Raw genomic sequence first — 14,115 nt, 5'->3', positions numbered from 1 at the left:
TGAGCCTAATGTTATGGTGTGCAAAGGTAATCACACCCATTTCAGCTAACTAGGCTTCACCTTTCTGTACAATATCATAGCTCACCTGGCTCTTCAATGCTTTATAGGTACGTACCTTTGCATTGCTGTTACGTATATCCTTTGCCTGTTACTTTCAAAACGATAGTTTTGTTACTCTAGCCAATTGCAGTTTTGGACAGCAAATCATAATGATGTATGACCACATAACACTGGTCTTGAAAGAACTACATTGGCTCTCAGTACGTTTCTGAACACAATTCAAAGTGTTGGTGCTGACCTTTAAAGCCCTAAAGGGCCTCGGTCCAGTATATCTGAAGGAACATCTCCACCCCCATCGTTCTACCCGGACACTGAGGTCCAGCGCCGAGGTCCTTCTGGCGGTTCCCTCCTTGCGAGAAGCCAAGTTACAGGGAACCAGGCAGAGGGCCTTCTCGGTGGTGGTGCCCACCCTGTGGAACGCCCTCCCATCAGATGTCAAAGAGAACAATAACAACCAGACTTTTAGAAGACATCTGAAGGCAGCCCTGTTTAGGGAAGCTTTTAATGTTTGATGCATTACTGTATTTTAATCTTTTGTTGGAAGTTGCCCAGAGTGGCTGGGAAAGCCCAGCCAGAAGGGCGGGGTATAAATAATAAATGATGATGATGATGTGTTCATGACATTTAAATAGTATTTAGTATGGAAACGCAGCTTTTCTCAAAATTTTGCCCTTTGTTTCAGATCAAAGAAAACATCCTTAGTAGCAGATGAAATTGAATGTGTATGAAACCACTGGTGGCTCCCATTTCCTTATATGCTATGCTGTCCAATATTACCTCTTATTTCCAAAAAGGACTTCTGCAATGTGGTCAGCATGATGCTATCGCAAATATTTGTGGCACCTTTTTATAACCGCCCATGACAATGCTATCTGCAAGAGAGGACAATGCAAAAGCGAGAGAATATTAACAAATGCCCCCAAATCAATGCAAATACCAAACAAAGAAGAGGAGGCCAATGCTAATGTTAAATTAAAATTCGAAAGAATAGGTTAAAGGTAAAAAAAGTAAAGTAAAGGACCCCTGGACGGTTAAGTCCAGTCAAAGGTGACTATGGGGTTGCAGCACTGATCTCAATCCAAGGGAGCCGGCGTTTGTCCACAGACAGTTTTCCGGGTCATGTGGCCAACATAACTAAACCACTACTGGCACATGGAGGACCATGACGAGTGCCAGAGTACACAGAAATGCCGTTTACCTTCCCGCCACAGTGGTACCTATTTATCTGCTTGCACTGGCATGCTTTTGAACTGCTACGTTGGCAGGAGCTGGGGCAGAGCAACAGGAGCTCACCCGTCGTGGGGATTCAAACTGCCGACCTTCCCATCAGCAAGCCCAAGAGGCTCAGTGGTTTAGACCACAGCGCCACCCGTGTCCCTAATAGGTTATACTTAATAATGTAGGGAATATTATTGAGACCAATATCACCAAAGGGGGTTATATTAGCCGTTCTGCAAATTGTGCCACCTTCTGATTTTATTTATACATTTTCCCCATGTGGGATTGAGGGAGACCTCTATGGTTTTTCATACATGCAGTGAAACTATTGTTCCTTCTAATAGCAAACTCAGCTGATGAATGTGGAGAACATTGTAGCCAAAATGAGGCTGCCCAGAAACAAGAGGGACTATTAGACCTGCCACAGTTTGCTTCTTATTAGATATGTTCTCGCACCCCGGTAACTAAGCAAACCCTGAATTGCTTCAGTTAACCAGACTGTGTGAGATTGCCCATAAAGAGCCTATACTGGTATTTCCTATGGGACTTCTGTGGACATTGTATATGAATCAAATTGCTAGAGAGACAGGTCTTGTATAAAAACTCATTTAGTTCACAATATCAAACCGTATCTACAGAATGACAAGCTTTCAGAGCACAGAACATACATACAAAACACACACAATGGTGGCGGCTGCGAGATACAAAGGTTTCTAAGAATTCCTAAGGAGCTAGCCTTTCCTTAAAAAGCCTCACCTCTGAGCTTGTCTCAAAGGTGAAGAAGAAGTCATAGATGTTAGAGCAGGGGTAGGCAACCTAAGGATGTGGCCCGGATGTGACCCAATCACCTTCTCAATCCGGCCCATGGACGGTCCGGGAATCAGTGTGTTTTTACATAAGTAGAATGTGTCCTTTTATTTAAAATACATCTCTGGGTTATTTGTGGGGCCTGCCTGGTGTTTTTACATGAGCAGAATGTGTGCTTTTATTTAAAATGCACCTCTGGGTTATTTGTGGGGCATAGGAATTCGTTCATTATTTTTTTTCAAAATATAGTCTGACCCTCCACATGGTCTGAGGGATGGTGGACCGACCCATGGCTGAAAAAGGTTGCTGACCCTTGTGTTAGAGGCTAAGGTGTCAAAAGCCTCCTAACATTTTCATATTTATTCCCTGAAATATCGGTTCGAATCCCCGCAACGGGGTGAGCTCCCGTTGCTCAGTCCCTGCTCCTGCCAACCTAGCAGTTCGAAAGCACGTCAAAGTGCAAGTAGATAAATAGGTATCGCTCCGGCGGGAAGGTAAACGGCATTTCCGTGCACTGCTCTGGTTCGCCAGAAGCCACTTAGCCATGCTGGCCACATGACCCGGAATCTGTACTCCGGCTCCCTCGGCCAATAAAGCGAGATGAGCGCCGCAACCCCAGAGTCGTCCACGACTGGACCTAATGGTCAGGGGTCCCTTTATCTTTTTATGATCTCCAACTTTAAAAAGTCCTGAATTATCAATCTTAAATAACAGGCTGTCTGGCCCAGGAATGTAGTGTGGGTTCCAAACTCCCAGGGCCGTGTCCCTTCACTGGCCAGCGTCTAACCAAGGGAATTTCTCCTTGTAAACCAGCCCCAACCCGGGAGCAGAGAAACACGGAGCCAGGAGTGCTGCTATGTTGCCTCGTCTTCCTGTCTTTGAAGTGAGGTGCTTTGGGAAATACATGTGGCTCTGGCAACACTCTCCTCCTTCCTCCCTCTCGGCTGGTCCAGGGGCAGGGTGCACACAGGTGTCCCTTTGCTGACCACGAGGAGAAGGAGGCATTGCTCCAGCCCTGAAGTCCTGGCCTGGGCAAAGCTTGCCTCCTCACAGCTCCAGCTTCGATGACAGAGCTTGTCATGGAGGCACCTGGTTGCACCTCATAAATTTGCACCTGAGGCCATGGCTCCCTGGCCCAACCATGCTACGCCACTGTTCTGATGTGGGTTGTCAGGCCATGTAATTCTGGAGTAAGGATCCAGAGTAAGCCCACTCCTCTGCTCTCACCTCTCTCCCTCCCTTCCCCCCAGAATGCCTATTTTTCAGGGTTAGTGCTGGTGCAAGTTCCTCTCGCGTCAGTTCAGCTGGCTTAGCCTAACTCAGACAGAATCGAAACTGGCTGGAGCCTCTGGACCACCTTGCAAACGCTCACATTTTGTACCCCAGGCAGTCTCCTTCTAGCACAGGGGTCCCCAAACTACGGGCCGTGGGCTGGATAAGGCCCAAGGGACTCGTTTATCCGGCCTGCTGCCCGCTTTTACCAGCACTGTGCTGCCTGGCTGCCCACCTCCGGGTCAGAGGAGCACCAGAAATAGCTTGTGCGCATGCGCAAGCGTTATTTGTGCATGCACAAGCATTATTTCCGGTGCACATCCGGGTCAGAGGAGGCCTGTGCGCATGTGCACAAGCTATTTCCGGTGCTCCTCTGATCCGGAAGTGCGCCGGAGATAGCGTGTGTGTATACATATGGGCACGCGCTGCCCTGATCTTCAGCCCGGCGCTGGAGACACCGGCCCAAGGCTGGGTATGTTTGCTGACCCCTGTTCTAGCAGAACCTTACAAAAGATTTCACCTAACAGGCACAATCCACAGTCCTCTCCTGGAACTGCAGAATGTTATTCAATTACTTCTAAATCAGGGCGATAAGTTTGAGATTCTCATTTATATTTCCTTTTGGCCCTGTATTGATCTGCAATCAATTTTCTACGGGAAAGGAACTGAGGTGATCGGTGGCCAGCCATGAAGATTCTGAAAGCACAGTTTATTCATGCTTAATATTTCATATGGCCAGTTTAATCAGTTGTATAGACAGGGCATTAAGTTCTGAGGTAAGAGTGTGTGTGTGTGTGTGTGTGTGTGTGTGTGTGTGTGTGTGTGTGTGGAATCCCAGCCTCCTTTTAAATTTAATGCACCTGCCATTTGATCTTTAGTCTTTGTGTCCCATCTGGATTTCTATTGATAGCATTTCCCAGTTTTTCATATACCTTTTTTTAAAAAAAATTGTGCTATGTGCTTTTATGCTTTTGATTTAAACGTAGCATCTATCAAAAATCAATGCACACATTGCATATGTCTTCATTTTCATAATTTTCACAGGGACACCATTTGGATTGTTAAAGATGAAACATCCTGGATCAAAAAGGCAGAGTCTTAGCTTTTCTCATTAAAAGAATGACAGAGGTGCTTTATTAATATTATGGTCCCGTGTTTTGATTCCCATTGCGGCTATATATCAGAAGTCCTGGATCCCTTGACTAAGCAATGTTAAGCCCTTTCATTCTGTGTTCTGATCATTTTGCTGTATTTGCTTCATTTTTAAATTTCCTAGTGCTCATAAGTGCTATGATTTAAGAGGAGCAGAAAAATCCATCCAAGTGCTGAGATGCTAGCTTAGAAGTCCTAAAGCGAGCAAAGCTTCAGTTCACTTAATGTGGGAGTTTTTGAGTTAGGATTTCCATAGAATATGGAAGATATCTAAGGTTTCTTTGAGCTTTGCAAAAGCTAAAGATAATCCACAAGTGTTATAAGAATATAGCATAAATATTCATAAATGCACACATATTTAATATATATGAACCATGCATCTGAAATAGTATGGGAGAGCAATCCTGAAGCCATTTTGACTCTCCCAATGACCTCAAATATTCCTCTGCAGTAAGGGAGGCAAATGGGGAAAGCCTTCCCATTGTCCTTTTGCTTGTGAATCCTGTCTTAAGGGTGTATTTGTCTATGAATAGGGTGAGCCTGTGACCAGAATTCAGGAACTAAAGGAACTAAAAACCATCACAAAAGAATGCCCAGGCTGCCCAGGTAATGCAACCAGTGACCATTATCTGTTATCTTGACAGGCAGGATTTCTGCTGTAGACTGCCTCCTGTGATGTATTTTTGCTGTAGATCACCACCCTGCTGTAGACCACCTCCTTCTGTGATGTATGTATGATGTTTTGGGGGGTAATCTTGGGCTACAGGATGGGCAATTTCAAAAGTCTACATAAGGGCTTGCGCACCATCGTAATACAATTGCCATTGACAGCCTCAGCCTAGTTCTTAAAAAGACAAGCACACTGGATGGCTTATGTAGCTGGAGAAGGTAGATAGAGCCATGGGAGGTAAGTAACAGGAGACTGAGGACTCAGCTTTACAGCTGCAAATAAAATGTTTTAAGTGTGTTGTAAAGTACAATATGATGGGACGCGGGTGGCGCTGTGGGTTAAACCACAGAGCCTAGGGCTTGCCAATCAGAAGGTCGGTGGTTTGAATCCCCGTGACGGGGTGAGCTCCCGTTGCTCGATCCCTGCTCCTGCCAACCTAGCAGTTTGAAAGCACGTCAAAGTGCAAGTAAATAAATAGGTACTGCTCCAGCGGGAAGGTGAACGGCGTTTCCGTGCACTGCTCTGGTTCGCCAGAAGCTGCTTAGTCATTCTGGCCACATGACCCAGAAGCTGTATGCCGGCTCCTTTGGCCAATAAAGCGAGATGAGCACCGCAACCCCAGAGTCGTCCACGACTGAGCCTAACAGTCAGGGGTCCCTTTACCTTTTAAAGTACAATACACAAATGTGACACTAGATGGCGATGGTGAGCTATGGCAAATTCAATAAATGTTTCACACAAAAAATATTAAGCATTTTCACAGCGTTTTTTTTATATATGTGTAGATTCCACCTGAGTCAGATGCTACAGTTTCAGCAACTAAGGAGCCACTAGATTCCCAATACTGAAACTGACTCTGGTGATTAGAAGACGAAGAAGAGTTTGGATTTGATATCCCGCTTTATCACTACATGAAGGAGTCTCAAAGCAGATAACATTCTCCTTTCCCTTCCTCCCCCACAACAAACACTCTGTGAGGTGAGTGAGGCTGAGAGACTTCAGAGAAGTGTGACTAGCCCAAGGTCACCCAGCAGCTGCATGCGGAGGAGCGGAGACGCAAACCCGGTTCCCCAGATTACGAGTCTATTGCTCTGAACCACTACACCACACTGGCAGGGAAGCACCGGAACTGGAACTGCCCATGGAACCAGATCCCTCAGCACTGGGTCCTGTAGAAGCATAGTCAGAGCTCTCATGGGCATCTTCTCCTGGGCTGAAGGAACCAAATGCCTCCCAAGCTATCTCATTAGTCCAACAGTGGAGGGAGCACCCTGGGCAGGAAACCATGGAGCACAGGACAAATGCCCGCCTTCAGGCAAGAGGGTTGACCTGAAGCACTCCAGCAGGGGAAAGACCTTAGGAGAGGTGGTCTGACTCTCATAACTTCTCCCTGTCATAACTGAGAAATCCTGCCAAATGGGCAAAAATTAAAATTGGTTAATCTGACTTTGGTACAGTGGTACCTCAGGTTACAGACACTTCAGGTTACAGACTCCGCTAACCAGGAAGTAGTACTTTGGGTTAAGTACCGTATTTTTTGCTCTATAAGACTCACTTTTCCCCTCCTAAAAAGTAAGGGGAAGTGTGTGTGCGTCTTATGGAGCGAATGCAGGCTGCGCAGCTATCCCAGAAGCCAGAACAGCAAGAGGGATTGCTGCTTTCACTGCGCAGCAATCCCTCTTGCTGTTCTGGCTTCTGAGATTCAGAATATTTTTTTTCTTGTTTTCCTCCTCCAAAAACTAGGTGCGTCTTGTGGCCTGGTGCATCTTATAGAGCGAAAAATACGGTACTTTGCCCCAGGATGAGAACAGAAATCGCGCGGCGGTGGTGCGGCGGCAGTGGGAGGCCCCATTAGCTAAAGTGGTGCCTCAGGTTAAGAACGGTTTCAGGTTAAGAACGGACCTCCAGAACGAATTAAGTTCTTAACTAGGGGTACCACTGTACTGTGGAAGATACTAAAATAGATTAGAATAGGTTAGATTAGAATAAACACATTTCTTTCAGTGCAGTGACTTTTTTCAGTCAGGTTACTATCTTCATAGATTGTGGGAATGCTGTGCACATAATTTATCTTTATTTGAACAAAGTTATGGGTGATATTCTGGTTAGTCAACTGGTTAAATATTGGGAGTCATTGGGAAGATTCACAACTGGCTAAAATCCTGTACTCGATGTGTCCTCAACATCCTAAGGGAGGTGTCAGTTGGGGTGGTCCATCTGCCCTGGGCCATATATTTTCAGCATTTTATCAGTTAGATGAAAGAGTGGAGGGACAAATCTGGAACATATAGATTGGTTTACAAAGATGTTATTAGAGATCCCGCTTTAGAAGATTTAAAAGACAATTCTTTTATTTGAGGGTCCTTCCTTTTCATAGTCGCACAGTGCAGCTATAATTCCAAACACAAAGCACACATTGTCCCTAAATCCTGAAGCCATCTTCAATTGATGGTGGATTAAAGGTTTGCTGATGTGTCTATGAGCAATGTTGTCTTTGAACTGAGAAAATCCCTTTCTTCCCCTTCTCTTTTGTTCTTTCAAAATTCCAAGGAGCCTTCCTTAGCACTAGTCTCCGCAGCAGATAAGTTTTATCCACCGAGTATCAGCAAAGTGATAAAGGAGACTACAGCACGGCTGCAGCATAAAACACTACAGCGACTTGCTTAGTGGTGCAGTGAAGTGCTTCAATAGCTGATGATTGAAAATGGAAGCTTAATGGGGTGAGTGTGAGCAAAGGAATTAGAATAAATGCCGCCCTATGCAACACAGCACAAGCCGCTAAACAAATCTTGTGGATTGGAAAAAGCAGATCTGAGCCAAAGATTTGTGAAGGCAACCACAAAAGATGATGCTATCCAAGCAGTCATCATTAGCTCCTGAGAACATCAGGTCAGTCCTCTCCTGCCTGGCCAAATAAGACCACTTCCCTTTCGACAACTGCAGTGGCAGCAGCAACAGAAACTATATTTTTTTAATTGAAGATTTTATCTCAACAAAATAACAGAAAAAAGAAAGGTAGTGACACATGTTAGTAACACAAAGCATCCCACCATCTCACCCCCCCCCCACCGTTGGTTCGACATAACTCGAAATGTGAGTTAAAATCTGACTTCCTTCCATCATTGCATGATCTTAATTCTATAACTTATCTTTACAGTTGTGTTGTTATATTGCATTTGACAAATATTCTGATTTTACTTGCATTTGTAACCTTTCCCCCTTACCAACTCTGTTCTTTACATATCAATATTTCTGTACCGGAGCAATGTTTTTTCATATATTCATTCACGCAACTCCATTCTTTTATTAAATTTTGATTTGTTTGACCTCTGATAGCTGCCGTCATTTTGGCCAATTCAACTAATTCAGTAAGTTTGATTTGCCAATCTATTATTGTGGGTATTTTGTTTCCCTTCCAGTTCTTTGCTATAAGAACTCTTGTGGCAGCGGACAGCAACAGAAACTATTTTGAGGCAGACACCTAAAGGCAGACTTTCTTTCTTTCTTTCTTTCTTTCTTTCTTTCTTTCTTTCTTTCTTTCTTTCTTTCTTTCTTTCTCTCTCTCTCTCTCTCTCTCTCTCTCTCTCTCTCTCTCTCTCTCTCTCTCTTGCTTTGAGCTGCCTGTGGCAATAACAAGTGTCTCACAAATTTGTTTGTTTGTTTGCTTGCTTGCTATTGAGAGTAATAGGCTGCAGGTCCATTTCAGACTTCATTTGTGGGGATGGATGGCAAAGCAACACATGGGGTTGTTGTTGTTGTTTAAGAAGATCCAGCTTCATTTTCTTAAAGAACGATAAGGGCGCTGTGGTCTAAACCACAGGGCCTAGGGCTTGCCAACCAGAAGGTCGGCAGTTCGAATCCTCACAACCGGGTGAGCTCCCGTTGCTCGGGCCCTGCTCCTGCCAACCTAGCAGTTCGAAAGCACGTCAAAGTGCAAGTAAATAAATAGGTACCACTCTGGTGGGAAGGTAAACAGCATTTCCATGCACTGCTCTGGTTTGCCAGAAGTGGGTTAGTCATGCTGGCCACATGACCCGGAAGCTGTACGCCGGCTCCCTCGGCCAGTAAAGCGAGATGAGCACCGCAACCCCAGAGTCGTCCGCGACTGGACCTAATGGTCATAGAAACATAGAGTTGGAAGAGACCACAAGGGCCATCGAGTCCAACCCCCTGCCAAGCAGGAAACACCATCAGAGCACTCATGACATATGGTTGTCAAGCCTCTGCTTAAAGACCTCCAAAGAAGGAGACTCCAACACACTCCTTGGCAGCAAATTCCACTGTCAAACAGCTCTTACTGTCAGGAAGTTCTTCCTAATGTTTAGGTGGAATCTTCTTTCTTGTAGTTTGGATCCATTGCTCCGTGTCCGCTTCTCTGGAACAGCAGAAAACAACCTTTCTCCCTCCTCTATGTGACATCCTTTTATATATTTGAACATGGCTATCATATCACCCCTTAACCTCCTCTTCTCCAGGCTAAACATGCCCAGCTCCCTTAGCCGTTCCTCATAAGGCATTGTTTCCAGGCCTTTGACCATTTTGGTTGCCCTCCTCTGGACACGTTCCAGTTTGTCAGTGTCCTTCTTGAATTGTGGTGCCCAGAACTGGACACAGTACTCCAGGTGAGGTCTGACCAGAGCAGAATACAGTGGCACTATTACTTCCCTTGATCTAGATGCTATACTCCTATTGATGCAGCCCAGAATTGCATTGGCTTTTTTAGCTGCCGTGTCACACTGTTGGCTCATGTCAAGTTTGTGGTCAACCAAGACTCCTAGATCCTTTTCACATGTACTGCTCTCAAGCCAGGTGTCACCCATCTTGTATTTGTGCCTCTCATTTTTTTTGCCCAAGTGCGATACTTTACATTTCTTCCTGTTAAAGTTCATCTTGTTTGTTTTGGCCCAGTTCTCTAATCTGTCAAGGTCGTTTTGAAGTGTGATCCTGTCCTCTGGGGTCCCTTTACCTTTACCTTTAAGGGCTCCAAAGTTGGTTGATTTGGGGTTGGGGCATGGAGAAAGCAAACAGATTATTAGAAACTATGTTGGGGGGGGGTAGTGGAAGTTGGAAGGACAGAAGATAGTAAAGGTAAAGGGACCCCTGACCATTAGGTCCAGTCATGACCGACTCTGGGGTTGCGGCTTCTGAATCCCCGTCACGGGGATTCGAACCACCGACCTTCTGATCGGCAAGTCCTAGGCTCTGTGGTTTAACCCACTGGTCACAGTCCTTCTACAGAGAAAACTAACTATTTTCCTTTCTCCCCATGCCCCACCCAACAAGCAGAAGCATCAGCTCCTTTCAAATATCACAGATATAATCTATAGAGGTTACCTTTGGCCACAGCTTCAGTGATCTCATGCCCAAGAACTGTTCAACATATGACAAGTGGCCCCGAGGGTCACAGTCTTTGAAATGTGACTACTGAGGCTTTTCAGCACACTTTCTGGACAATAACAAAAGAAAAAAGAAAAAGTTTCACTTCTATTGGCTGTTTGTAAATTTTAACTTAACTGTACCTCATAGACTTGGAATGCTAAAAAATGTGAGGCATGATATATTCAGTTTGTGCATCTGTGTGTGGAGAATTCTTGTAGGGCTCAACAGAAGTCTGTTCTCCGTAACCTTCCTCAGATATTCCTGAAGCAAAAGTCACATTCATTTAGCATGGAGGAAGATTGGATTGAGTTATGGTTCAAATGATGTATGGAAGTGAGAACTGGACCATAAAGACGGCTGATCGCCGAAGAATTGATGCTTTTGAATTATGGTGCTGGAGGAGACTCTTGAGAGTCCCATGGACTGCAAGAAGATCAAACCTATCCATTCTTAAGAAAATCAGCCCTGAGTGCTCACTGGAAGGACAGATCCTGAAGCTGAGGCTCCAATGCTTTGGCCACCTCATGAGAAGAGAAGACTCCCTGGAAAAGCTACCAACATGAGTTTGACCAAACTGCGGGAGGCAGTGGAAGACAGGAGTGCCTGGTGTGCTCTGGTCCATGGGGTCACAAAGAGTCGGTCACGACTAAACGACTAAACAACAACAACAACAACAATGGTTCAAATCCTGGTACCTCTGCTCGAAGGATCTCAGGCAACAGAGATTGGAAAGGAGGTCTGGGGGAGCCACTGCCACTTAGAGTAGACAATACAACATGTAGATCAGTGGTATGATTCATTATAAAACAGCCTCATTTAGCCATTTCTTATTATTTCATAAATATTTCACACTACTTTGTGGAAACCGTTTAGATTTTTCTTTTCTTTTCTTATTAAATGGTCTATAAATTTTGTCAAACAATAATTTTAAATATTATTAAGTGGCGTGGCCCTCTTCCACTTAACAGGCTTTAAAAAATGAAATGATGTGAAATTATACGCCTTATTTCTTCAGATACTGAAGAAAGGAGGCAGCCTTTGGAAAAAACAAATTATTCCCAATATTTTCCACTGCTACTGTTGGAGAAGACCATCTGACTGCCCAACACGGATGTCCCAAAGCGCCATAATTAAATTATACCGCTCTCATTTCCTTTACCAGTTGACTTTTTCTTCCCTTAATGAGCAGACACATGCTGTTTTATCTTGAATCTGATGGAACAGTTGATGTAAAAACATCATGCGTTGGACATTTGTGAAGCTTCTCATAATCATGTCGGGGAAGAGGTGAGCAACAATTTGAAATAGCGCCAGCTTATATCACTGCTGACAAATGATGCCCCACAGTGTCCGGTTGTTTTGCCTGTTATTAGGATATATATCCTACAGAGCCAAACTAGAGGTCTTGCTACATTGCATCTCCATCACAGCGCCCCATTGCAAGGGGTGATGGAAGCTGGAGTCCCACAACATCTAAAGGGACTTAGTATATTACCACTTAGTATGGAGATGGGTCACAGCCTAGCTGGGATTGATTTTACATGTTCTGAATTTTCTCTCCCACAGGCTATTATTTTTGCTGTTTAAAAAACTTGCCTGCTGACCTTATCATAGGAATATCTCATCATCTGTTAATCCTGACATCCTTTTGTGCAAGTAACTTGCATTGCCATAACCCAATGCAAGCACCACATGTCAAAAATCAACTCTGATATGACTTGCAATCCTATTGCTAATTAATAATGATGCCTTGACGAATGATAGGTTGGAAGTTGTTAAGAACAATCATGACAATTCAGGATGAGTCAGAATGTCAAATTCATGCTTAATTCAATGATTGGACCCTGATTGGGCACCTAAGTGATTAAAAAAATGTATAAATGGATGGCATAAAGGAACATATAATAAATGACACTGTCATAAAAAATGTTCAGTATAATTAAACCTCTTGACTGTTTGGCACAGAGGAGTGTGGGATTTTATTGAGACATGATTAATCATTTCACATTATGTAAAGGTGCTTTTCTACAAAAATAATGAATTGACACTAGTGACGGACTTGGTCAATTTATGTTAGATTTCCACTGAGTTTGAAAGAAACCACATCATTTCACAGCATTAAAAAAGGCTAAATGCTCAGGTATGTTTTGCCAGAGATAGAACCATAGCTCAGTGTGATTTACAAGATGGGAACTGGCAACTGGCTAGTGCCACCCATGGACTGCAGAAATTACTTTGTAGGGTCTGTAAATTCAAAATCTCATTGTGTATTTTCCTTACCAAAAGAATATCTGCAAAGTCATTCTTAGAAGCAGGCAACATGGAAATTTTATAATCTGAAAAGCCAACATTTACCTGAATGTAGCAATGCCAAATTTCTGTGATTCCAAAGCCACAAAGGCAATGCCTGGGTCTTTAACAACGTGGGACAAAGTTGTCTGTCAGAACACCTCCTCGCCTATCAACTGGCCCAGGTATCATGGGCAGCAGGAAGGGGCGGGCCTTATCTTTCTCCAACCAGTAGATGTAGCTCACATGGCACAGGGCCTTCTCTGTTGTGGCACCCTGCCTATGAAATCAAACCTTCCAACATTTCTCCGATGAAAATAGGGACATCCTATTACATAATAATATTTTACTATTGTCAGGGAACTGCCATCAGTACCGGAGGGAGAGAGCAAAATCCAGAGGGATTCCAGAGAGCGTCCAGGGATTGGGAGAAGCAGCCCATCTTCTGGGGAAGAGAATCAGCGTAGCACCAGTGGAGAAGGGGGGCAGATGGAGGAAGCGGCGAGGCGGTCCCATGACTCCTTGCCTGGGACCAGCGGGGAGAGCAGGGGTCCTCCGTTGCCCACGCCCTCCTTACGCAGAAGGCTTTCGCGCAGAGAGGGTAGGCAGAGACTAGGCATCAAGGAGCCTCTTTGCTGGAAGAAGTTTAAGAAACGCCCACTGATGGATTCTGCCAGCGACTGAGGCAGCCACGGTGAGTGGCGTCTGGACAGATAAGGTTTACTTAGGCAGCCAGGCCAGGCGTTCGCGCCCAGCCAGGGAGATAGTTGCCTGCTTACGCACGAGCAACCCCTTAGAAACCTTTACAACTATTTAAACCCCACCCACTTGACTGGGTGGCCCCAGCAACTCTTGGCGGCTTCCAACACATATAAAAACATAAAACATTTTTTTTAAAGCAACATTTTCTAAAAACAGGGTTGCCTTCAGATGGCTCAGGGGTTGGATAACTGCGTACCTTCCAACATTTCTCCAATGAAAATAGGGACGTTCTAAGGAAAAGCGGGACATTCTGGAATCAAATCAGAAAGCGGGGTGGCTTGGAGAGTCTGTGAAACTCTTTCCTCTCAGAGGTGTGGACATGTTCAATGAAGAGCATGGAAGAAGCCAGTACAAATTACCAGAAGAGAAGAAGAAGAGTTTGGATTTGATATCCCGCTTTATCACTACCCGAAGGAGTCTCAAAGCGGCTAACATTCTCCTTTCCCTTCCTCCCCCACAACAAACACTCTGTGAGGTGAGTGGGGCTGAGAAGTGTGACTGGCCCA

At 44.7% G+C, this 14,115-nt stretch overlaps 2 long non-coding RNA genes across 5 annotated transcripts in view; one reads left to right on the top strand and one right to left on the bottom strand.

Annotated features, from left to right (window-relative positions):
* Positions 1–14,115, top strand: part of LOC310691260 — a 218,811-nt gene that overhangs the window by 24,371 nt on the left and 180,325 nt on the right. The window lies entirely within an intron of this gene.
* LOC310691273 overlaps positions 1–14,115 on the bottom strand; it is a 146,872-nt gene that overhangs the window by 117,673 nt on the left and 15,084 nt on the right. For 2 of the 4 annotated variants that reach the window (XR_014518437.1, XR_014518438.1), the window contains exon 4: positions 838–932. This is a non-coding gene — a long non-coding RNA (uncharacterized lncRNA). Of the gene's footprint in view, positions 1–714; positions 933–14,115 lie in introns of those variants that run through there. The other 2 variants (XR_014518439.1, XR_014518440.1) reach the window with 1 other exon arrangement.

Source organism: Podarcis liolepis, assembly GCF_965112155.1.
Source record: "Podarcis liolepis genome assembly, chromosome: 1".
In the NCBI taxonomy this organism is placed as follows: Eukaryota; Metazoa; Chordata; class Lepidosauria; order Squamata; family Lacertidae; genus Podarcis; species Podarcis liolepis.
This window is presented reverse-complemented; position numbering and strand designations above follow the sequence as displayed.